General features: G+C 39.6%; 1 pseudogene; it reads right to left on the bottom strand.

Annotated features, from left to right (window-relative positions):
• Positions 1-3,783: 3,783 nt before the first annotated feature.
• On the bottom strand, positions 3,784-26,007 carry LOC102926542 (olfactory receptor 7G1-like; annotated as a pseudogene).
• Between the last annotated feature and the right edge of the window lie 54 nt (positions 26,008-26,061).

Below are 26,061 nucleotides of genomic sequence, written 5' to 3'. Positions count from 1 at the left end.
TTTTTTATCCCAGCAATAGTTCATAGATGGGAAATATTTCCAAATTATCTTTGAAAGACATAAAGAGTCTGTAGTCGATCTCTCCTAATTTGCAACTTTTGGGATCTAATTTTTTGTAGGCCTATCATATATTCTAAATAATTAATAGAATCTCCACTTTGTATCTTTTCAGGAGCAATTTGTAATTCCCAACGAGGCAAAATTTCTTTACTTCATTTTCTAAATAATCTCCATTTGAATCAGCTAGTAAAATATCATAAATTTAGGAAGTTATTTATGTATTATTTCCAGTGGCTGTTATACAAAATATTGGCACAGGGTTGTGCTATTCAATATTCCCTATGGCAGAATCCTCCATTGATAGTTCTTAAGTGGTTGAGAATTATTTTAAGTAGGAACTGTGAAGGCAAATCTTTCTTTGTCTTTTTCTTGTAAGGGTATTGATAAGAAACAGTCTTTTAAATCAATAACTATAAGAGGCCATCCTTTGTAACAAAGTAGGCAAAGGAATTCCAGGATGTAGACAGTCCATTGGCTGAATTACTTTGTTAATTGCTCATAGGTCTGTTACTATTCTCCATTTACCAGATTTCTATTTAATAAAAAATACAGGAGAATTTCAAGGGCTGGTTGATTCTTCAATATGCTGAGCATTTAACTGCTCTTCTACCAGCTCTCCTAAAGCCTGCAGTTTCTCTGTTGTTAAAGGCCATTGCTGAACTCATACAGGCTTGTCTGTTAACCATTTAAAGGTAGAGCTGTTGGTGTCTTTGGAAGATCATCAGTTGTGCCCTGTTCTTGTACAATCTGGATGGCTGGTGACCACTCTTTATAACACCTCCTAATATTTCTCTCAGAAAAATGTGTTAGTTTATTGCTTGTTTCTGAGGTTGGAGGAATGTTAATCTGAGTATTACATTGTTATAATAAACCATGGGCACATAAGTTCAAATTTATATTAGGCACATATGGCTTTAATTTTCCTCACTGTCCTTCTGGACCTATACATTTAAGCCATCATTAACCAAAACATCTTGTACTCTGCTTCACTTGAGATAATGTTCCAGTCCCTAACAGCTGAACATTCACCTCCTGAAGAGTCCAATTTGGATGCCAAAATTCTGGTGCAATTATTGTCACATCCACACCTGTGTCTACTAAACCTTCCATGAAAATGTCATTTATTTGTATTTTTAATTTTGGCTTTTGTTCATTTATAGATATTTGCCAAAAAATTCTTTGTTTCTTCCTGAATTTTCTGTTCTCTTTGCTACAGCTGTTCTATCATCCCAAAGCCTGGTTTATTCCAATAGGCATTTGGTTATTTAATTGTTCTGAGAAGTGGTTTCTTCTATGATGACGGGAATGGTCTGAACTGAATTTGCTGTGAGGGCTGGCATGAGGCCCCTCTGGGAGTTTCCCAAGGGCAAAGTATGGATTACCTTGTCTGTCCCTTGTTGATCTACATTTGTTGGTCCAATGTTTACCCTTACCACACCTCCTGAATAAACCAGAAGGGTGGGACATTCTGTTACCATTATTCATTGAATAAACATTCTTTCTAGATATGCCCTGTTTACACTCCCTATTCAAATGACCTTGTTTACAACAAACAAAACATCTGACATTATTTTTCCTCAAAGCTTTTGAAATTAATTTTCCTATCTACATATCATCACGGTCATGAGACTCAATATTAATTGTGTCCCTGATCCAATCCTTCAAGGATACTACTGATCTTGCCTTTAATGATCTGATTATTCTTTTGCATGCTGCATTCATGTTCTCAAAAGTCAATTATTATCTGTCTAGCTTCTAAATTTGGTATCATTCTATTTAACGCTGAAGATAGCCTTTGTAAAAAATCCATGAAGGATTCTCTGGGGCCCTAAGAGGACCAGGAGCCTAAACACTGACTGAACTAAACACTTGCACATAGGTATCAACCACATACTATAAGTTTGTCCTAAAAAATGATGTGCTAATACAGATTAAATTAATAATATGTACAAACCCCAATTACATGTCCTCTTGTTGAGTTTTGTCTTCTCTCTCAGGAGTCAGGCCACCCTGAAGCCTATTTCCCAATCCCTCACAATTCTTTATGACTCACTTGTAACTCTGAGAAATCTTGGTTACCCTTGTCCCTTAACCTAAAAACAATCTTAAATCCTGGCTCATCTCTATTATTGCCTTCCTAACTTTTGGTGTTTCTCTGCAAGGCCAGACTATATGATGAGGGGTAGTATTTGGAACACACCCTTAAAAAAATCTATAAAGTATCAGTTCCCTTTATTTTTCAACAAAATGAAGGGCTTTTCTCTTCCTTCAGGACACCTCTCATATTATACCTGTCATCTATTTTTCTTAATACTGTCCCACTTCAAGTTCTCTCACTTAATGTAGATCCATTATGGGTTTATGAAGGATGATTTGCTGTCTATATTCAAGGTCCTATCAAGCTGCCTTTGCTATATTTTTTCATTCCTAAGAGACAGATTCAGGTGTCTTATAAATATCTTGAGCTATTTATACTTAATTCACATAATCTGAGCATTAATGACCCCAAGTGACAGATATAATGGTTGTTTCAGAATATATATTACTTACTGACCTACTCAACAAGTGGGAAATCATTTTTGGTACTGAAAACTTAGCCAATGACCCAATTCAAGTAAGGTCAGAAGCCTTGGAAGAGAACCTCCAACTACCACTTTACTAATCAAACATGATTGCTAACTGAGTTCTCAATATTTATCTTTATACTCATAGAAGTGTGTCACCCTCAACCCTTCATCAAAGAAACTTCTCTTTGCAACTGATGGAGACCCTTACAGAAAACAACAAACAAACAAACAAAACAAAACAAAAAACAACTGATCAAAATGCAGAGAATTGATTGTGTGATGGCAGGTCCTAAATGATACATGTACAACACACTCCTGCACCCAAGGCTCAGACATTATTGTAGAAGAGAGGACAAAAATATTGTAACCACCATAGAAACACACAAAATGCTATGAATCCGTCTTCTAGAAATATGAGAAATGTGACTATACCTATGAAGTCTCACCCACAGGACTTACCTAAACATTACACAAACAAGAATGAACAGAAGACATGCTAACATAGAATGGGGGAAATTGCATACACCCTCAACCCCTACACACATGATCACAGTCAGTAAGAGATGCTGAGGGGAAGAAAATAATTTTTCTAGGGAAGAGAACCTTAATATATTGTCCAACACCATGAAGACAGCCATGAAATTATAAACATACAAAATATATTATTCAGGCAGAGCAGTTGTATTTATATATTTGGGATTGCATTTTAACGTATAAGAAACAGTAAAATAAAATATATAAAACAAGTATCAGATATTGCATTCTAGAACATAAAAATTTACTTCTTTATGACACTCTATAAATAACTCCAGGGTTTAGTTCATAGGGATCTAGCTAAGAAACCACATGGAAAATATTCTCAAACTGTTACTACAGTTTTGATGAAAGATAATGTCTTCCCTATACCTACTTCTGAGATTTTGCTCAAAATGTTTTTGATAAAAACCGAACCTCAGTTTAAACATCTTCTTCTGAGGAACCCAATAGATACATATTCTTTAGAAAAGAATATATTAAATCACTGAGTTCGACATAGAGGGATGTCTGGTTTCAAATAGTTAAAATGTACATATTTATTATGTCTATTACCTGTTATATAACATTTCAATGACTGAGATCAATTATCTTAATTCACAGAGTGTTTGGTAAGCTTTGTTTACTCTAAGACTTTGATATAATGATGTGAAATTATAAAAAACGATGTTATCCTACTTATTATTTTCCTAAAGGCTTTCTTCATGTCTCTGTTCCTCAAGCTGTAGATAAAGGAGTTCAGCATCTGAATGACCACAGTGTACATCACTGAAGCCACTACAGTCTTCCTTGGAGAGTCAGTAAATGCAGAGTTAATGTGTACTCCAAAATCTGTTCCATAAAACAGAGAAGAAACTGACAAATGAGACCCACAGGTTGAAAAGGCTTTATACTTTCCTCCCAAGGATAACATTCTTAAAACAGAAGAGACAATGTGAATATAAGACAAAATTATTCCAAAGACCATTGGAAAACCAAAAAATAGAACATACACAGTATATACCACCAGATAATTGATGAAATTTCATAACAGGCAAGTTTGATGATCTGAGCCAGCTCACAGAAGAAGTGGGGGATTTCAATTTCTGTGCAGAAAGACAGCCACAACACCATCAGAGTGTGGAATAAAGCATGTATAATGCTAAAGAACAGAGAGAAGAGAACTAACATAACAGAGAAGTGTGCATTCATGATAACTATGTACTTCAGAGGGTGACAGATGGCAACAAAGTGGTCATATGCCAAAAAGACAATTTTCTATACTACCAAAATCCAAGATAAGACAGACCTACGAGAGGCATCATGGTGTGTGTGTGTGTGTGTGTGTGTGTGTGTGTGTGTGTGTGTGTGTGTGATGGTTTGATCCTGAGCTTGGATGTTGACGAATATCTTTGGGATTGTGGTTGTGATTAAACAGATATCATTAAAGGACAGGTTGGAAAGAAGTACATGGGTTTGTGTAGTTGTGAGTCAGAGATAACAGCCAGGATGATGAGCGAGTTTCCTAAGATGTTGATCAGATATGTGGACAGGAAGAGGCTGAAGATGAAATGCTGCAAATCTGGATCTTCACTAATCCCCAGAAGAATGAATTCTGAGATAGTTGTTTGGTTGACAGCTTGATGCTGTTTTGAGTGATTTGAAAGAAAAGTGAGTTGTAAAGGTAAAATGTTTGGACCATCAACTTCATAAACTTGCTCTTTGAATTCTAGGCTCCAAATTTATCTATAAATAACTTTCTTCTGTTAATGCACTTATTTTATGGCACTTGCTTATAGAATCCATAGCAACTAATCCTTGAATGAAGCTCCCTCTTCAATGTATAAACAATAATGAAAGCAAATTTGCAGGATTCAGTAGCAAGCATCATGTTCTAATAGAAACATGGGATTGTTAAACAGGAAATTCGTGCTCTTCTTGCATAGAGCATGGGACTAGCAGAATGGAGGCTGATTGGCATTAGTGCAGATGTCCATAAACATGTGTTAGGTTGAGGACAGATATTGGTGAAATTTTTTTCAGGAGGCACACTTGCAAATTTTATTTATTGAAGATACAATACAACAAACACTTAGAAGACATCAATCACCAAAAAGGGGACCCTTCCACAGGAAGCTTACCTAAAGCAAGAGTAAAAGACTACAAGCAAAAGACAGTATATAAGCATCTTGTTCAGTGTGAGAAACTCAGGGGACTGGGGTGGGGGGCTAGGAGTGAGAAACGCAGGGAACTGGGGTGGGGGGCTAGGAGAGAGAAACCCGAGGGACTGGGGTCGGGGGCTAGGAGTGAGGAACTCGGGGGACTGGGGTGGGGGGCTAGGAGAGAGAAACCCGAGGGACTGGGGTGGGGGGCTAGGAGTGAGGAACCCGGGGGACTGGGGTGGGGGGCTAGGAGTGAGGAACCCGGGGGACTGGGGTGGGGGGCTAGGAGTGAGGAACCCGGGGGACTGGGGTGGGGGGCTAGGAGTGAGGAACCCGGGGGACTGGGGTGGGGGGCTAGGAGTGAGGAACCCGGGGGACTGGGGTGGGGGGCTAGGAGTGAGGAACTCGGGGACTGGGGTGGGGGCCTAGGAGTGAGGAACCCGGGGGACTGGGGTGGGGGCCTAGGAGTGAGGAACTCGGGGGACTGGGGTGGGGGGCTAGGAGTGAGGAACTCGGGGACTGGGGTGGGGGCCTAGGAGTGAGGAACCCGGGGGACTGGGGTGGGGGGCTAGGAGTGAGGAACTCGGGGGACTGGGGTGGGGGGCTAGGAGTGAGGAACCCGGGGGACTGGGGTGGGGGGCTAGGAGTGAGGAACTCGGGGGACTGGGGTGGGGGGCTAGGAGTGAGAAACCCGGGGACTGGGGTGGGGGGCTAGGAGTGAGGAACCCGGGGGACTGGGGTGGGGGGCTAGGAGTGAGGAACCCGGGGGACTGGGGTGGGGGGCTAGGAGTGAGAAACCCGGGGGACTGGGGTGGGGGGCTAGGAGTGAGGAACTCGGGGGACTGGGGTGGGGGGCTAGGAGTGAGGAACCCGGGGGACTGGGTGGGGGGCTAGGAGTGAGGAACTCGGGGGGCTGGGGTGGGGGGCTAGGAGTGAGGAACCCGGGGGGCTGGGGTGGGGGGCTAGGAGTGAGGAACTCGGGGGGCTGGGGTGGGGGGCTAGGAGGGAAGAGTATAGCTAGAATCCATGCCTTGCTACTGCAATGACGAGGTTATAGTTCAGCAAAGACCTGTTGGAGGGGAGGGGGCAGCCTCATGGCTACCTGGAGAAACAATTCGTAAGAGTTTCCACAGAGGTGTGGATATATGTATCCACATATTCCTTTGACCTGTTCAGCTAGGATAAACTAGGGCTGAGTGCCAGGGAGAGGGAAGGAGTGGGGATAAATACAGAGGCAGAGAGAGGGAGTAGGGAAAGGCCATTGTAAGGATTGTGGTTTTTTTTCTGAGTAGCCAGAGAGGCACAGCTGGGAATCTCACTTTGGTTTGGATGGGATTACTAAGGGACCTATGAACAACAGACTACTGGGGAAAACACTAGAAACTAGTTAGGGAGCTATGGTGGCAATCCAAGCTAATTGCCTTGGGTGGGAAGAGAGAGAGTGGCTACAATCCATGCCTTGCTGCTGGGTTAACAAGTTTATAGAGTTCAGCAAAGACCTGATGGAATGGAGGCGGCAGCCTTGCACCTATCTGGAGAAAAGCAGTTTAAAGGAATAGCTTTGACAAAGACAATAAGGTAGGCATGTACTCATCTATTCCTTCAACCTATTCAGCGAGGATAGGATCGGGGTAGAGCCAGAGGGAGGGAAGAAGTGGAGGTAAAGGTACAGGGGTAGGGGTGGGAGTAAATTCAAAGCTGCTAGACATTGGGAGCATTAACGAGGCAGAGAAAACAGAAGTTACTACAGTGTTAAGCATGGAGGCTAAAGAGAAGCGTGAAAGACGACTCCAAGATATCCAGTTTGAGCCACTGGAAGTTGGAGTTTCTGGTGTCGATAGAGCTTGGAAAACCTGGAGTGGAACCTGGTTTGAGTTCTGAGGGACTGGATACAGGAAAGGATCTGCACGCTGGAGAGCAGGCATGTCTGTGCCCTTGGAGCTCCAGTAATGCAGAAGTCTTCTCTTCCAGTCAGTACTGAAAGCCTTGAGTGTGCCATAAGAAAAGCAGGGTCCTTGCTGTTGTTCCCTTTGGGGGCAGGGGCCAAGAAGGCGCAGAATCAAACCACACAGACTCCAGGAGAATGTTGAAACAACAAGCTCAGTTTATTCAGGAAGAGGCAAGCCTTATATACCCTTCACCCCACCCTGGGGGGAGGTCTGATGAATATGCATCAGCTGGTGTGACATGGCTGCCACTCGTTGGTCCAGGTCATCTCAGATCATGTCTCAGCTGCTGTTGCTAAGACCATCAGGCAGACCCAGGCTGGCTCTCAGAAAGTATCTTTTTTACTTGTTTGGGCCGTCTGGTCCTCAAGCCCGTTAGGGATGAGTCATCCCACAGTATTCTTTTCACATAATGTTTTACTATACATTTTTTCATAGAGTCCTCACTAATAAACAAGATGATATTCTACTGAAGAAGTTTAGCTAATATCCCAAACATTCATAAAGGGATTTTAGTTATCTGGTTAGATTAAAGAAAAGTCATGATAAACATCTTGACTGGATGCTGATCATAAATATTTCCTTTTGAAAATAATGAAAAATCACAAGGTCAATTGACCATTAAGAAAGATTAGATGTAGGAAAAGCCTTTGTTATTGCTTTATGATGGCATAGTAAGCCCAAAAGAATCACAGACCTACTTCTCCAGTTTTTTTGTCGCTGGAGTTCAGTATTCAAGGCCTTTAATTATACTAGTTTTAGCAATACCCATGTAATCCTACGTGTGCAAATCACTAGTGTCCATGTCTACTGGAGGGAATAATTCTTCTTTTGTCAGTTTCCCAACCAATCTCCAAGGTAATGTTCTCATTCCATTCTTATTATTGATTCTCATTATATGATTTATTGACCTTACATTCAAAAAGGTGAATAACATTTCTATAATGAACTCTTATGTTGCTTTGAAGCTATAAAGAAAGAGAACTATATATAAGAATTGGATTAGGAAGAATTGATTGTTTTTTATTAATATTAATATTTTTATTTATTTTTCTTCTCTTATTCAGTAAATCCACAGTTTTCCTTCCCTCCACTCCTCCCATTCCCCCTACATTCCCTGTCCCCCAGATTCACTTCTCTATTTACCTTATAAAAACAGGCCTCCCAGGGATATCAACCTGAACATGGCATAACAAGATTCAATAAAATGACTAAGCACAAAGCCTCAGATCAGGGCTGCTTGAGGCAACCCAGTAGGATGAAAATGGTTCCAAGAGCAGGCAAAAGAGTCAAAAACATGCTCACTCCTACTGTTAGGAATCCCACAGAAACACTGAGCTAGCAACCATAGCATATAAGCAGAGGACCTATGTAGGCTCTCTGATTGCTGCCCCAGTCTCTGCAAGCTCCTTTGAGTCCTGCTTAGTAGATTCTGCAGGCTGTGTTCTCTTGGTCTTCTCAACCCCTCTGGCTCCTGTAATTCTTCCTCTCCTTCTTCTGAGGGGTTTTTCCAGCCCTAGTGTGAGGCATCAGATGTAGATCTCCATTATGTACTGTCTTTGCACCTAATGTTTGGCTGTGGGTCTCTGCATCTGCTCCCATCAGCTTCTGGAGGAAGCCTCTCTGATAATGATTGGGATAAGGGCCAAAATTGATTCACACCATTTTAGGTGTGAAAATATAGTTTACATAGAGAAGTATAAACTATTTGCCATTAGTTTTTGCAAACTTGACACAAACTAGAATCACTTGGGGAAAAAAAATGAACCTCAATTTAGGAACTGCTTCAACCTGATTGGGCTGTAAGTGTATCTGTGGACATTTATTGATTAATGTTTGGTGTGAGAGAGCTAAGTCCATTGTGGCTGGTCCCATCCCTGGAAAAGTGGTCCTGAGCTGTAGAAGAATGCACTGTGAATAACTTTCAAATTTAAACCAAAAAGAAGTCAACCTAAACAGCCCCAAAGCAAGTGAAGATATTGAAATAGTAATAAAAGCCTTCCAACAAAACACAAGTCCAGTGTTAGATGGATTCACGGCATAATTCTACTAGAATATCAAGGAAGAACTACAACCAATATCTTTTTTAAAAAATTATTTTGCCTAAGGTAATTTTTAAAAAAATTTATCTGTCTATCTATCTATTATCTATCTATCTATCTATCTATCTATCTATCTATCTATCTATCTATCTATCTATCTATCTATCTATCCTTCTTTCATATATTATATCCCTCCTGCAGTTTCTCCTCCCTTCTCTCCTCCCAGACCTGCCTCTGAACACCCCCTCTTCATTAGATCCACTCCTCCTCCATTTCTCTTCAGAAAAGAGCAGTTTTCCAAGAGATATCCACCAAACATAGCATAACAGATTATAGTAAGAATAGGCAAATATCTTGATACCAAGGTTGGATGAGGCAACCCAGTAGGAGAAAAGGGGTTAGAGATAGCCCCTACAGCCACTGTTATGAGTTCCACAAGAACAGCAACCATAACATATTTACAGAGGACTTAGCTAAGATCCTTAGAGGTTCCCTATTCCAATTCTTCCTAACATTAAGTAGAATAGAAATAGGAGGAACAATCACAAATTCAATCTACTAACACAGTTACCATTTAATACCCAAATCAGTTAGAGACAACAAATAATGAAAACTACAGGACAATATTCTCAATTAACAGTCTCAAAAAAAAACCCTCATATAAAATATCTGTAAACAGAATGCAGACATTCACAATAAGATCATCAGGGACTCCTAGACATGAAACTTCATATGTGAGTTTATATATGTATATAGTTTATATATGTTGGATTAATTGCAAAAAGTACGAAAGTAAAAAGAGACCATTGCCATGGTAGTGAGTGGGGACCAACACAGATGGAACAGTGGTGTTTAAGTGACATGATAAGGGAAGGGAAGAGAGGGTGATGCAACTGGTTGAGTCATTATGTGAACCAATATGAAGATTCCTTAAGGAGCTGGAAATCAATCTACCTTAAGGTCCAGCTATATCACTGTGCTGGCTAGTTTTATGGCAACTTGCCACAAGATAAAGTCATCTGAGAGGGGGAACCGCAATTAAGAAAATGTCTCCATAAGATCATCTTGAAAGCTTATGAGGCATTTTCTTAGCAGATGGGAGAGGGCCCAAACCATTGTGGGTGGTGCCATCTTTAGGAGAATATGCTGGTGCATTTTCTGTTTTGATAGCACAAGCCATACCTATCAAAAGAGGCAAACAAATGTTGTAGAACATCTTTAGCAACTTCCCTGGTCCTAGCTGAAGCCCAAATCACATAAGAACAGGTATCCACAGAAAGATGAACAAATGCCCCCTTCTCAAAACAGGGAATGTGGGTAACATCCATTTGCTGAAGACCTTTGGGAAAAAAAAAACCAGAGGATTTACTTCAAGAGGTAAACAAGGCAAGGAGGTTGGATAGATCATGAGCTTTTAACAATGGCATGAACAGGGTCACAGGGAATGTGAAACTGAAACCTAAGCACCTTAGCATTTTGATAATGCAGAGCATGATTATTTTTAGCTTTCTCTGCAGCAAAAAGTTTATTTTTGTTAAACAATCAGCTAGGGCATTTCCCTCATGCAAAGGTCCCATAAATTGAGTGTGGGCTTAAAAATGACTCACAAAGAAATGGAAGAAAGGGCATGTTCCTTTTCTAATAGCATTTTATAAATCTAATAAATGTAAAATGGTAATATGAGCTGTAGGCAAAGGAGCAGTTTCCTTTTTAAAAATTTTTAAAGTAATTTGTTTCATTTTTTATTTTGAGAATGACTTATATGAATGGAGAGAGGTCTTACATGATTGTAAAATAATTTTTACAGCTCTGGATTTCCCTTTTTCATTTTAGTAGTCTTTACACAGAGAAATTAGAAGGGCAGAATTTTGATGGACTCCACCTTACTATAACTCATATTTAAAAAAAATATTATTAAGAGATTTTCTATTCATTTCACATATCAACCACAGATTCCCCTGTCCTCCCAAACCCCAGCCTTCCCCCCCAATCCATTCTCTATTCGCACCTCCTCCAAGGCAAGGTCTCCCATGGGGAGTCAGCAGAGCCTGGTACATTCAGTTGACATAGGTCCAAGCCCCTCCTCCCTGCACCAACGCTGTGCAAAGTGTCTCACCATAGACACAAGGTTCCAAAAAGCTGGCTTATGCACTGGGGACAGGTCCTGGTCCCACTGCCTGGGGGCCCTGTAAACAGTTCAAGCTAAAAAACTGTCTCACTTATCCAGAGGGCCTAGCCCAGTACCATGGGGGCTCCTCAGCTATTGGTCCACAGTTCATGTGTTTCCACTAGTTTGGCTAGTTGTCTCTGTACTTTTTCCAATCATGGTCTTGGTATCTCTTGCTCATATAATCCCCCTTCTCTCTTGTCCATTGGAGCTCCACCTGGGACCCAGCCATGGATCTCTGCATCTGCTTCCATCAGTCACTGGATGAGAGTTCTATGACAGTTAGGGTATTCAGCCATCTGATCACCAGAGTAGGTGAGCTCAGGTACTCTCTTGACCATTGCCAGTAGTCTATGGTGGAGTCATCTTTGTGGATTCCTGGGTACCTCCCTAGTACTCTTCTTCTTCCTATTCCCATTGTGCCATCATTTATCATGGTATCTCTTCCCACTCTGTTCCTGATCCAGTTTGAACCTCCTGCTCCCCTAAGCTCTCTTTCCCCTGACCCTTGCCCTCCATTACCCCCCTCACACCCAGTTTGCTTATGTAGATCTCATCCATTTCTCCATTGCTGGGTGACAGTCAGTTGACTTCCTGTTGGCCACAAAATGTAGGATTATCAGCTACTCCAGAACCAGGTCTGCCTGCATGCCATTGTGCTACCTATCATGATGATAATGTATTGAACCTCTGAAACCATGAGCAAGATACCCCAATTAAATGGTTTCTGTATAAGAGCTTTTGTGGTCATGGTGTCTTTTCACAGCAATCAAAACCCTAACTAAGATGCTCCACTTCTCCACAGCTTCTTTAAATCTGGGGAGTGTCTTGATGAAGACATCCCATTTAAGGACAAACTGTTTTAAAGTTTCTCACTCTGCACATTATCTAGTTCTGTGTCCCTGCATGAATTCCCATATGTAAGAGGTAGATTTTCTGATTATGGTTGGTCTAGATCTGCCTTATAGCAGAATGTAGAGGTTATTTTATTTCTATGTCCCTTTAGTAGAACAATAATATTTTATTTTCCTGTGGGGTGTTTACCCACCACCCCCACAGCTTCCCAGAGTTTTCTTGAGTGCGATCAGCAGGAAATATTAGATAGAAGGATTTATAGCGGAGCATCTTGTGGAGATAAACAGATAGAAAATAAAGGATAGCCTCGAGAGGGCCTGGAACCTATTCCAATGGGCCCTGACTGTCTCTGGCCCAGGGTTTTTATAGAGACGCCAAGGGGTGGAGCAAAAGACCTCCTCCCCCAGCAGAGCCAAGTGCAGACCATCTCAGACACCTGCACTCAGGCCCGTGGTCCTGATCATCCTCTATTAGGACCTGCTGGGTAAAGCCACGAGGAACCTAAGAATGGGCTCCCACACTTTCCTCTACCCCCATACCTTATCTAGACTCAGGTTCTTGACCATCTAAACACTGTGTAAAATGGGTTCCATCTGACGAAGTGAGTCTTAAATCTAAGCACAGAGTAGTTGGTTACTCCCACAAAGTTTGTACCACAGTTACATCAATGTACCCAGCAAGCAGCTCACTAAAATATATAGCATGATATGAAGATGGGTATTTGCTTGCTTACTTTTCTCTTCTTGTGGTGTTCATTCAAAGTACTTTTAGAACCATCACCACTAATTAGGGCTGAAGGTTTGTATCCAGCAGTCAGACCATGGACTGCTGATAGATAATATGTTGTATAAACTGGACAGGCAGGACCCATAGGAAAATGGCTACTGAATTTGCCAAAATGTAGTGAAATGGTTCTTCAGGTTCCTGTTTCACAGAGGAGACTACCAGACATTCTGAAGGACACTGGGAGAAGCTGTGAAATTACAAATATTCTTTTTTCCTAAAATATTACTGAATGTTGCTAAACATATTTTTTTTTATTTTTTTGAGACAGGGTTTCTCTGTGTAGCTTTGAGCCTTTCCTGGATCTCGCTCTGTAGACCAGGCTGGCCTCGAACTCTAAATAGCCACCTGGCTCTGCCTCCCAAGTGCTGGGATTAAAGGTATGTGCCACCACCACCCAGCTCTAAACATAATTTTTAAATATATTTTTAGGGAAGAATATAATTTTTCTTAGTCCTTAAAAGTAATATAGGATAGTAAAGAAATCCAGATTAATAGTCACTAATAATTATCAAAATTATAGTCATGTGGTATACAGTGATATATTTCAAATAGATAATCTTCAAACACTTCAAAGACCTACAGAATATGGCATTTAAAATGTTTTAATAACTTAGACTTTCCTTGACATGAGATGCATCTGCTCCTGGTGGCACCAGTCTACATCTAAAGAAGATGTTGGGCACCAAAGACATCCCATAAGCAGTTTGATTTCTTTGTGGCACACAATGGCTTATAGGACAAGAAACTACCTTGTCTTGACAGCTGGCCACAAGTACACTGTCCAATCTTGACAAGCAAGGCACAAAGAAAAGTGACTGTGGAACTTTCCCAAGACAGGGTATGATAGTCCTTCAAAATTTTCTGCTTCTGAAAAAGGTCTGTCAGATATTCTATGCCCGTAGGCCAAAGACTGATGCCCCAGCATTGCAGAGGAACCTTCGGTGACTATGTCATTTCTTACATTTTTGAAGCCACTTGCTTGCACTTCCTGCTTACTCAGATAATATTATTTTCCTTCTCAGGTCTTTGATGGGTTTAAGACTAGAGAGTTACAGTTACAATTCCCTTAAACTTGGCACAGCGTGTAGAAGGTACAAAACTTTAGATTCTTCAGGAGAGGACAGGTATTGGAATAATCTCTATAAATTTGCCATTGGACATTCAGAATATATTTCTCACTTAAAAATTGTTTTTATTGTATGTAATTTTATTCTTGTTAAGGCTATTATTACCTTCCTTTTTTCTGGTCAATACTTGATGATAATTCTTTTTTTTTCTTTTTCTTTTCTTTTATTTTATTTTACAATACTATTCAGATCTACATAACAGCCACTGATTCCCTTGTTCTCCCCCTTCCTGTTCCCCTCTCCTTCCCCCCAGCACACCCCCCATTCCCACCTCCTCCAGAGAAAGGCCTCCCCCGAGGACTGAGATTGACCTGGTAACCTGAGTCCAGGCAGGTCCAGTCCCCTCCTCCCAGATTGAGCCAAGTGTCCCTACATAAGTCCCAGGTTTCAAACAGCCAACTCATGCAATGAGCCCAGGACCTGGTACCACTGCCTAGATGCCTCCCAAACAGATCAAGCCAATTAACTGTCTCACCTATTCAGAGGGCCTGATCCAGTTGGGGGCCCCTCAGCCTTTGGTTCATAGTTCATGTGTTTCCATTCGTTTGGCTCTTTGTCCCTGTGCTTTATCCAACCTTGGTTTCAACAATTCTCACTCATATAAACCCTCCTCTTTCTCACTAATTAGACTCCTGGCGCTCCACCCGGGGCCTAACCCTGGATCTCTGCATCCAGATTCCTCAGTCCTTGGATGGGGTTTCTGGTACAACTATTAGGGTGTTTGGACATCCCATCATCAGAGTAGGTCAGTACCGGCTGTGTATATAGTTTTTTTTTTTTTTTTTTTTTTAATGTTAGGATTAGAACCTTTCTTTCTCATTTAGACAAAAAGGGGCAAATGTTACTGGAATCCTGTTACTGGTAAACTAACCAATAGAAAGGAGCATTTGGGTCAGAGAGGTAGAGTTTTCATTGAGAATGAACATGACCCAAAGATAAGGTAGATCAGAGAGATGCATGACTATTTTAGGAGAAGGAACACATGGCCAGTGTGAGAATGGAGCAGCTTGTGACCTGGTTCAGAGTTCCCTTTTTGTCCTGTGATAATTGTGCATGGATTTTGTTTGTTAATAAACAGTAAGTAATCTTTTGAATTCCTTCTTCACACATGTGCAAGGGACAAATAAATCATTCCCACAGTGAGTCCATTCCCATTAGGACAGGCCATATTCCTTTACATGCAGAATGGTTGTGAATAATGCACTTATAATTATATTCCTGCTATCTTGTCTCATAATACACCTGCTATTTATCAGATGTTTTGTTATTTTCCCAACAATCCAGGAAATAAGAGCTCCAGTAAGACATTAATATTAGAGACAGAGCTAACCATAAGCTTGACTGGAGACTGTGGTAATAGTACAGACCTTCTAATTAAAATGAAGTTGTGGCCATCACCCTCTCTGTAATAGGTCTCCATGGTCTGGTTATATACACTGATGATCAGCTTCACTAGATGGCCTGTAAAATAGCTGAAGTTTTAAATTATACCTCCATTCCTATTTCCTTATTCAAGAACAAAAAATACTTACAAGCTATACTAGATATCATGGCCACTATTGGTTACTGGTACTACATCATCAAGAATGCAAGACATTAGGGAAATGTTCTGTTTTAATCTTTCTGACAGTAGCATTTCAATTAAAGAAAAAACAGAGAGTTGCAATTTGCTGAAATGGATACTGAAGATGGGGACTGGAATCTGATGAATAGCTTAATTATAAGAGTCATAGTAGTGGATGTCTTTGAACACACAGTGTTTTATGGATATGATAGTACTGTTGCATACATGAAATCACAGCTTCTGGGAATGCATGCATAAGACCTATATAAAATTAAGCCAGCCAAATTCCTAGCACACACTGGCAAGAGATTAATTTAATCTTATCCTTTGTTGAGAATCAATTGATAATTGATGCCTGTGGGGAGGGAGATAGAAGTTTTCTCTGGAATGCAGTCTCTGAGAACTATATATACTTGAATAGATGGTCTTATGCACATGTGCATACAGGGAACACATAGTAGACTCATTTGAATTTTATTTACAAAAAATAGCATATGAGGTTGTGAGTAAAAAGTAGTAGTGGCAATTAGGGGAAAATTGGGAAAGAATATTTTATCAAAACCCATTATACATATTTGTGATAGTCTCAAACAATAAAAATATGTGGGAACAACAGAAATTGAGTTTTATGTATCTAGTATTAAACTACAAAAATGGATTATCATATTAATTAGAAAATACATTTTGCGGGGCAGTGGTGGTACACGCCTTTAATCCCAGCACTTGGGAGGCAGAGCCAGGTGGATCTCTGTGAGTTTAAGGCTAGCCTGGTCTACAGAGTGAGTTCCGGGAAAAGCTCCAAAACTACAAAGAGAAACCCTGTCTCAAAAAACAAAACAAACAAACAAACAAACAAAATACATTTTAAAAGTAAAATATGGACCATCAAAATGTCTTTGCAGTCAATTATACTTTCTGCCAAGCCTGGTTAGTTCATTTTCATCCTTTGGAACTATGTGGAGGAAGGAGAGAATACTGCTCTAGGTTTCCTCTGACCTCAACACATGTGCCATAGTCTGTATGACTTTCCTTAGTCACAGAGGCAAATTCCATAGCCCCTTTCTTTTATCCTTAAAGCCAGAACCATGTGGCCAAAGCTGCCATGTATTGCTGCTTACTGGAGCTAGAACATGACCCATTCAATTACATCCTCACAAGCTTTTCATTTTCTTAGTTTCCTTCACATCCTCAATTTGGCTCTCCAGAAACTTGCTTTGTAGACCACACTAGCACTAAACTTAGAGATCTGCCAGTCTCCACTTCTGTGTTCTATGATTACAGGTATGCTCCACTGTAGTGGGTAGCCATTCCAGCTTTGATCTGGAAGTTCCAACCCCCCATTGAGGCTTCAGTAACTGTCACACCTACAAGGTGGGGCCAAGAGCGGACCCTGAAGACCCCAGATCTGGATGAGCTGGCTCTCTTGGTTCCTGGACCCTGGTCGCTAGAGGTAGACTGAGCAGAGTTCTCCAGAGAACACCGCCGGACTGCGTTATGTCTTCCCCAGACCCTGTAACCTACCTATCCCTTCATTTGTAAGTTATGCCACTAAATAAACCTTCCTTTTAACTACGTGGAGTGGCCTTAATAATTTCACCAATATCTGGTGCTCACATGGAGCAAATTCCAAAGGCCTGGATGGCTCCCTCCCTCAGCTTCCTCCCCTGCTGGTGGGCAATTGAAACTGAAGGTTACCACATGCAGAGTTCTGTAAAACCAGGAAAAACCTACAGGATTCCATTCCTGAAAAGGAGCTAATCCGGTCTCAGTTCCTTGGCAAGTTTAGCACCCAGACCAGCAAAACCTCTGTGAGTGGGGCTTTCTCACTCCTCCCTGAGTGCTAGCTCTCCACCCTAGCCTGGAGCTTCCACAGTTTCACTAGTTAAAATAGACAGGGAACTGTCCCTGGTGGGGGTTTGGAGCCATGCCTGCTGGCAGACCTATTGTCTTTAGAGGCAGAAAGGGGCTTAGAGTGGCCTGGAACTCTCCATGCCCTGAAGCTCCAGGGAGTCACAGGAAAAACTGACTGCTGCCTGTGCTCACTCTGCCACCAGCCAAGGCATTCAACAGGACCTATGTTGGCGCTATACCAACACCTCCTTCTGGCTGAAAAGTGCTACTATACCCCCAGAACCACCGAAAGGTAAGATAGGCAAAGCAGTGTCTTATTTCAAGTAAAAGTACTTGATAATTTTACACCTTAAAATTGACTAACAAATTTCGAATAATTCTTGTAATATGGCTGACAACATTACCTCACAAGAATTTGAAAACCTTTGTGCCTGTATGATGAATGACATTTTCCTGGAAATATACGACCTTCCTCAGGCATATCAGGCCTGTACCATTTTGGCATTCATTGTAATAATTCACACAGTGCTCAAACACTGGCTTAATAAGAAGAACAAAGATGAGTCATTATTGGGACTGATACAGGCTTTAAAAGATAGCAATGAAGGCTTACAGAAAAAGATTCTCTCTCTGGAATCTGCTAACCAGGATTTACAGGCTTTCAAAGATAGCAGTGGAGGCTCACAGAAAAAGATTCTCTCTCTGGAATCTGCTAACCAGGATTTACAGGCTTTCAAAGATAGCAATGAAGGATTACAGAAAAAGATTCTTTCTCTGGAAACTGCTAGTCAGGATTTACAAAACAGGCTTGTACCCAAAATTGATTTTATTGATAATAAATATGAATATTTAATGGATAGAACACTAACTCTACAGATTGAAGTTGTGGCTACTCAGACACTATATAAGGAAGAAAGATTATCATTAATTGATAAGATAAGGTCCATGGAATTATGTGTTTCAGAAGAACATAAAAACTTCCATGATTCCATGAGAAATCTGGAATCCCTTGCAAGAAAGGAGGTTTACTCCTTAGAACAGACCCTAGGTACTCATTTGTAAGCCCTGGAGGAAACTCTCAATAAACATGACAAGGGACCTAATAAGCAGAAGGTCAAGACCATAGAGGTTGTAACATCTCCAAATGGCTCTCATACAATGGCTTATCCTGTTATCACCCATGAGAAGCCAGCAGATGACACACACCCCAAGCAATATATGACATATAAATTACAACCAATTTCAACAGGGGACTTTAAAAATATAAAGGAAGCAGTAGTTACATATAGAATACACTCTACATAGGTAAGACAGATGTTAAATTTGTGGTCTACCTCACATAGAATCATTCCAGATGACTGGCATCAGTTAATTTCAGCTGTTCTAGAATATAGCCAGCAGTTACAGTGGAAAAGCTGGTTGAGAGAAGAGGCAAAGAATTTAGAACAACAAGGTAAACTCAGAGGTTTTGTGATCTCCCAAGATCAAATACTTGGTGAGGGATGTTTCACTGACAGGAATGTACAAGCCGCTTATGATGAGCATACAATAATAACTCTATGCTGTATAGCAGCTCTAAATGCTTGGGGAAAAATTTCAGAACCTGGAAAAACCAACTGAGGTATACACAAAGATATTTCAGGGACCACACGAACCCTTCACTGATTTTTTACAAAGGCTGAACACAGCTATAACAAGAACTGTGTCAGATAAAGAATTAAGAAAAGTATGAACTGAGTCCTTGGCATTCGACAATGCTAATGCACAATGCAAAAGAATACTTACACCATTAAAGATCAGATCAGCTCCTTTGGAAGAATAGATTCAATATACTAATGGTGTTGAGTCTCTTAACTTCAGTAATGAGGCTTGGATAGGAGAGACAAATCCCATAGGTGAAAGAAGGCCCCATGGTACCAGATGTTTTAAATGTGGTACACTAGGCCATATAAGTAAAAAATGTACATGGGGTACTCCTAGAAGTAATACTCCTTCTAGAAATAGCCTAAACAGGAGACACCAACCACCTCCTGGATTATGTAGAAGATGTGGCAAAGGCAAACATTGGACTAGTGAGTGCAGATCAAAAATAGATATACAAGACAACCCTTTACTGGCAGGAAATGCCTCAGGATGCCTCTTGCAGGTCCCCAAATCAAACGTGGTACAAACATTCCCAGTAACTGTGGAAAAAATTCCTTTCCAGGACAACTGAATAAACCAATGGCTAATGTAAAAACCGAAACTGCAATGGATGATAAAACAGCTCTGATAGATGAATCTCAGTTTACAAAGAACACAATAAAACAAATATTTTGGCTGGGCGGTGGTGGCACACGCTTTTAATCCCAGCACTCGGGAGGCAGAGCCAGACAGATCTCTATGAGTTCGAGGCCAGCCTGGGCTACCAAGTGAGTTCCAGGAAAGGTGCAAATCTACACAGAGAAACCCTGTCTCGAAAAACCAAAAAAAAAAATATTTTGGCACACTCCATAAATGAACAAAGACCAAAGCTTAGAATTTGAATTAATGGCCTGGTTCTGGAGGGCCTGGTAGACACAGGTGCAGATGTGACTATAATTACACCAAAATCATGGCATCTGAATTGGTCTCTTCAAGAGGTAGATGTACAACTTTTAGGGATTGGCACCCTATCTCAGATAAAACAGAGTTAAAGATGGGTTGAATGCATAGGGCCAGAAGGACAGAGAGGAAGGCTGAAGCCATATGTAGCAAATGTAGCAGTAAATCTTTGGGGCCGAGCTCTGTTACAACAGTGGAATATTCAGATTAAAATTCCTACACTCTCAGAAAAGGAATACAGACCAACGTGTGTTTCTAGGAATAATATCATAACATGCTATAAAAAACAGTCACCAACCATTCAGGCTGTATACAAACAGAACACAACTGCTGCTGAACTCACAGAAGTACCAACTGCCTTACCTTTAAAATGGCTAACTGATAAACCTGTCTGGGTTGGACAATGGCCTTTGACAAAAGAGAAGCTACAAGCTTTAGAATAGCTGGTTTAAGAGCAGTTAAATGCTCAACACATTAAAGAATTTACCAGCCCTTGGAATTCTCCTGTATTTGTAATTTAAAACAAGTCTGGTAATTGGAGAGTGCTGACAGATCTGAGAGCTATTAATAAAGTAATCCAGCCAATGGGCTCCCTACAGACTGGGATGCCCTTGTCCTCTCTGCTACCCAAAGAATGGCCTGTAGTAGTTATTGACTTAAAAGACTGTTTCTTTATCATACCATTACAAGAAAATGATAGAGAAAAATTTTCCTTTACAGCACCTAAATATAACAATTCTCAGCCAGTCAAGAGATATCAATGGAAGGTCTTCCCACAGGGAATGTTAAACAGCCCTACCTTATGCCAATACTTTGTGCAGAAACCATTGGAGATAATTCGTGTAAAGTTTCCACAATACATAATTTATCACTATATGGATGATATAGTGATATATTTAGCTGATCCAAAGTTAGACACATTAGAAAGCATGTTTGAAGAAGTAAAAAAAGTTTTACCTTGCTGGGGGCTGCAAATTGCTCCTGGAAATATACAAAGAGGAGATTCTATTAATTACTTAGGATATAAGATAGAGCTACACAAAATTAGACACCAAAAGGTACAACTAAGGTGAGATTGGTTGAAGACTCTTAATATTTTTCAAAAGTTATTAGGAAGCATTTCCAACTTACTGGGTATCATGGAAATACCCAAAGAAGGACTACAAAATTTGGCTAATACTCTAGAAGGGGACAAAGAGTTAAATAGTCCAAGAGAATTATCAGCCAAAGCTGAGAAGGAATTGGCTCTAGTAGAAAAGACAATTCGAGAAGCACATGTGGTTCATGTGGATCCAGAACTTAAATGCATTCTTGTCATCTTCCCCTCTAGACATTCCCTCACGGGTATTTTGATGCAGAGGGAAGATATTGGAATGGATATTCCTACCATGTAAACCAAATAAGAAATTAAAGAATTATATAAAGAGATCTCTGTTTTGAATCAAAAAGGTAAATTAAGACTTTGCCAGTTGACAGAAGTAGACCCAGCAGAAATTGTAGTACCTTTAACTAATGAGGAAATTTCATCACTATAGAAAGATAATGAATACTGGCAGAGAGCCTGCAGTTACTATTTGGAAAAGATTAAAAACCATTATCCCAAAAGCAAGAGAATAGAATTCATAAAGAAGACTGAATGGGTCCTTCCTCATATTGTATGACAAAAGCCAATTTCTGGAGTCTTCATATTCTATACTGATGCAAATAAATCACGGAAAGCAGGATACAAATCAGGAGACTTAAGTAAAGTGGTACAAAGTCCATACAACTCTGAACAAAAGGCAGAACTGTATGCCATTCTTATGGTACTGATGTACTTCACCGAATCCCTCAATATAGTCACTGACTCTCAATATGCAGAGAGAGTTGTTTTACATATTGAAACTGCTGAATTTATTCCTGCTAATACAGAATTAACTTCATTATTCATACAATTGCAGGAAATCATCAGAAAAAGGGAACATCCTATATGTATAACATATATCAGATCCCATACAGGTCTGCGAGGACCTCTAGCACAAGGTAATGATGAGATTGATCAGTTACTAATAGGTAATGTGCTAGAAGCCTCAGAATTTCATAAGAAACACCATGTAAATAGCAAAGGTTTGAAGAAGGATTTCTCTATCACTTGGCAACAAGCTAAGGATATTGTGAAAAAATGTCCTACTTGTTCCTTCTATAACCAAACCCCATTACCTTCAGGGAGCAATCCAGAAGGTATACAAAGAAATGAAATTTGGCAGATGGATGTGTTTCATTTTTCAGAATTTGGAAGATTAAAGTATGTACACCATACCATTGACACCTATTCAGGATTTCAATGGGCAACTATGAGTTCTGAAAAGACTGATTCTGTGATTACACACCTATTAGAAGTTATGGCCATCATGGGAATACCTGTACAAATTAAGACAGACAATGCCCCAGCATATGTCTCCAATAAAATGAGACAGTTCTTTGTTTATTACAATATAAAGCATGTTATAGGTATACCACACAATCCCACAGGCCAAGCAGTCATAGAAAGATCCAATTGAACTTTAAAGGATATGCTAAATAAACAGCAACAGGTAACAATGACTCCTAGAAATAGATTGCATAGTGCTTTATTAACATTGAATTTTCTCAATGCTGATGAAAAATGAACAACAGCTGTGGAGAGACATTGAACAATAGACAAGACTCCTGAGCTAAACCAACCGGTTTATTTCAAAGATGTGCTGACCTCAGAATAGAAACCTGGATATGTCCTATGTTGGGGAAGGGGTTTTACTTTTGTTACTGCAGGAGAAGAAAAGCTATGGATACCAAAAAAATTAATAAAAATTCAATTCAAACAGGAGAAAGCCCTTGATGAGGAGAAGTAAAAGATCATCCACCAGTGTGATATCTCTTCAAGTTGTAAGAAAAATTTAACAATCAAAGGTTGGGGTAGGGTTCTGTTTTTGTCTTTCCAGTATAATGGAAATACCCATCTTCCAGAAATCATAAGGCCTTGGATATCCAGATGTTTACAGCAGAAAGGAAGAATCTATTGGTACCAACTACACAGGGTAAAATCTCACTGCCTAACATCTATATCTCTATCAATGGAGAAAAGTAGTGGTTCCAATTCAACTATAAACCAATCTGGCTTTGGAGATGGAATAGACTCACTCCTCTAAACCCAAGCATATTGCTAAAAGAAAAGGTTGAGAGATTCTTCAGTCCCGTATCAGAAGAGACCTCTGGGTGGGACAGAAGGAAACCAATAAAAAGGAACCATTATCTTCAAGATTCCTAATCTCTTCATGCTTACTCTTGATTTCTCAGAATGTTATGTCCTCTTTAAATCCAAACTTTCCATTTTGATAAAAAAAATAAGTTTTTCCAGTAGCAATCTCTGAAGTCTCCTGAAGGAAGATGGGGTCCCAACAACAACTCTACCCAATCCAGAATGATGCCATGGTAATCATCATCATACTGCACTTCTTGCCAGAATTTGAAACAATGTTACTCATTACTCTAAGACTTGCTGTGGAATCTACAGCTAGTCTAACAGATTTAACTATCTGCGTTTTCTCACAGTACCCAACAGAGATACCATCACCCCCTAAACAGCAGGAAGCAATTCTAAAAACAACACCCCTTCTCCCTAAGGTTTTATATTTCTCAGGGTTATGGATGATGGTTATAGGGTTGGGGGTGAAAAAATATTAAACTCAGTATTCTCCTTAAGAAAAGAAAAAGTGTCTAAAAAAAGAGGAAAGAAGAAATGGAATGGATAGGTATAAGATATTATGGTAGATTATTGTATATACTAGTAAACAAATTTAGTAAAATAGCAGCCTTAGATAATTTGCACTGTAATTTGTACTGTTATGGATTCTTATATGTTGATACAAATATAAACTATTTTTATATTCCTGTTTAAGATAATTTGTATATTGATACAAATACAGAACTATATTTATTATAATGTACATATATTTCTACTCTTATTTGAAATATTTGTATATTGATACAAATGCAAATTTTTTATCTTTATGCCATATGTATGTTCTACTTCTGTTTTGGATATTATGTATATTAATATATATTTAAGATTATTGTCATATTGCATATTACACTATATATTCCTACCTCTGTTATAAATATTTTCTGTGTTCTTCACAATTTTGAAGTCATCGTCCTTTACCATACATTTGCTTATAGACTGTTTACCTTGTTTATATGAAGCCTTAGTCCTTAGGTTATTTCGGTAGATAAGACTTAGAGATTTATAGTCACCTATGCTTGTCATCTCTATAGTTATGCTAGTTATGTTATCCAGATTTATAGATACATAGGTCGGATGGACAGGTAATCTTCAAACACTTCATGGACCTAGAGAATATGACATTTAAATAACTTAGAATTCTGTTGACGTGAGACACAATTGCTCCTGGCAGCACCAATTTGATCCCGAGAGAACGTTGGGATTCTAAGACATTTCCATTTAGGAGTTTGTCTTCTTGGCACAAAATGGCCTACTAGGCAAAGAACTGCCCTTGCCTCAACTGCTGACAGTATGAATGCTGCCTGCTTCTTCTGGAACCCCACACCACCAGCCTAGGGATGGCACCAGCCGTAATGAACAGCTGGGTCCTCCTCTAACAATCACTACTTAAGAAAATACCTTACAGCTGGATCCTATGGAGGCATTTTCTCAATTGATTGTCCCTCTTTTCAAAAAACTCTTCTGTCAAGTTTACAGAAGACTAGCTAGCACAGTTGCAAATGAGACAAAATGCTATCAATTTTTTTTTCCAATGAGAAACAGTACTTAAATTTAATTTCAGCACATACCATTAAAATCCAGATAATTAGTTCACGGCCAGCCTGATCTACAGAGCTAGTCCAAGGACAGCCAAGAATACACAAAGAAACCCCGTCTCAACCACCTTCACACATAAAAATTACAGATCATTAAAAGTGTACATACTGATAACTGATAAGATGTAATAGTTTTCTGAGCAATGATGATTCTGCAGAGTATGGAATTGTTTTACTCTACTGAGTTTGAGTTTTAATGGTTAAAAGCATATTTATACAGTAAAAGTCTGTGTCTAAAATAAATATATTAATACTAAAATATGAGATTTGTAGGACAACATGAGAAATTATTAGAAATCAACCAGTATCTTCAGCAATCCACATTTTATATTTGTGTCTGTGTCTGAATTTCTCCAATACTTCCATACTAAGGCCTATCTTAAAAAAAGGTATGATCACATCCAAGGACAAGCCTGGTAATCCACAGAAGGTTCTTATTGTTCATATCTCCTTATTTCACATATATAGTTCTTCATTTATTATAAAGGTAAACCTCATGTCATTGTGGCATGATTTGGCCATATTTTAAGTAAAATCATTTAGTTCATTACAAAGGTACATTCTTCACTAATGATGATCTCTTAAAAATTTTCAGTTAAAATTTAATCAATAAAAGTACAGTAAAATGTTATGAGGTTTAAGGAAAATGGCATTGTTATGACTATGATGATTAGAATAAAATATTATTAAAGTTTTAATATATATTTAGTAATTATTATTATTTTAATGTCTGTTTTGATCATATCTGCCTTCTCCATAAGCCTCTCAGACTTTTCCAGACTTCTACCTAACCATGTTACCCTACTAACAAAAATATCTCTGATATCATGTTCACATATGATACTTGAATTTACCTCCATGACCTGTGGTCTGGATGAGGACCGAGCCCTGGAAAAGGCCACTTTTTGAAGGAACAATTGAAGCCATAGTCTCTGTTCCAATATATTCCCTATCTCTAACATTCTTGACATAACACACAGC

This window comes from Peromyscus maniculatus, chromosome 7, assembly GCF_049852395.1.
Source record: "Peromyscus maniculatus bairdii isolate BWxNUB_F1_BW_parent chromosome 7, HU_Pman_BW_mat_3.1, whole genome shotgun sequence".
Classification (NCBI taxonomy): Eukaryota; Metazoa; Chordata; class Mammalia; order Rodentia; family Cricetidae; genus Peromyscus; species Peromyscus maniculatus.
Note: the sequence above shows the minus strand (reverse complement) of the source record. Positions and strands in the feature narration are given on the sequence as shown.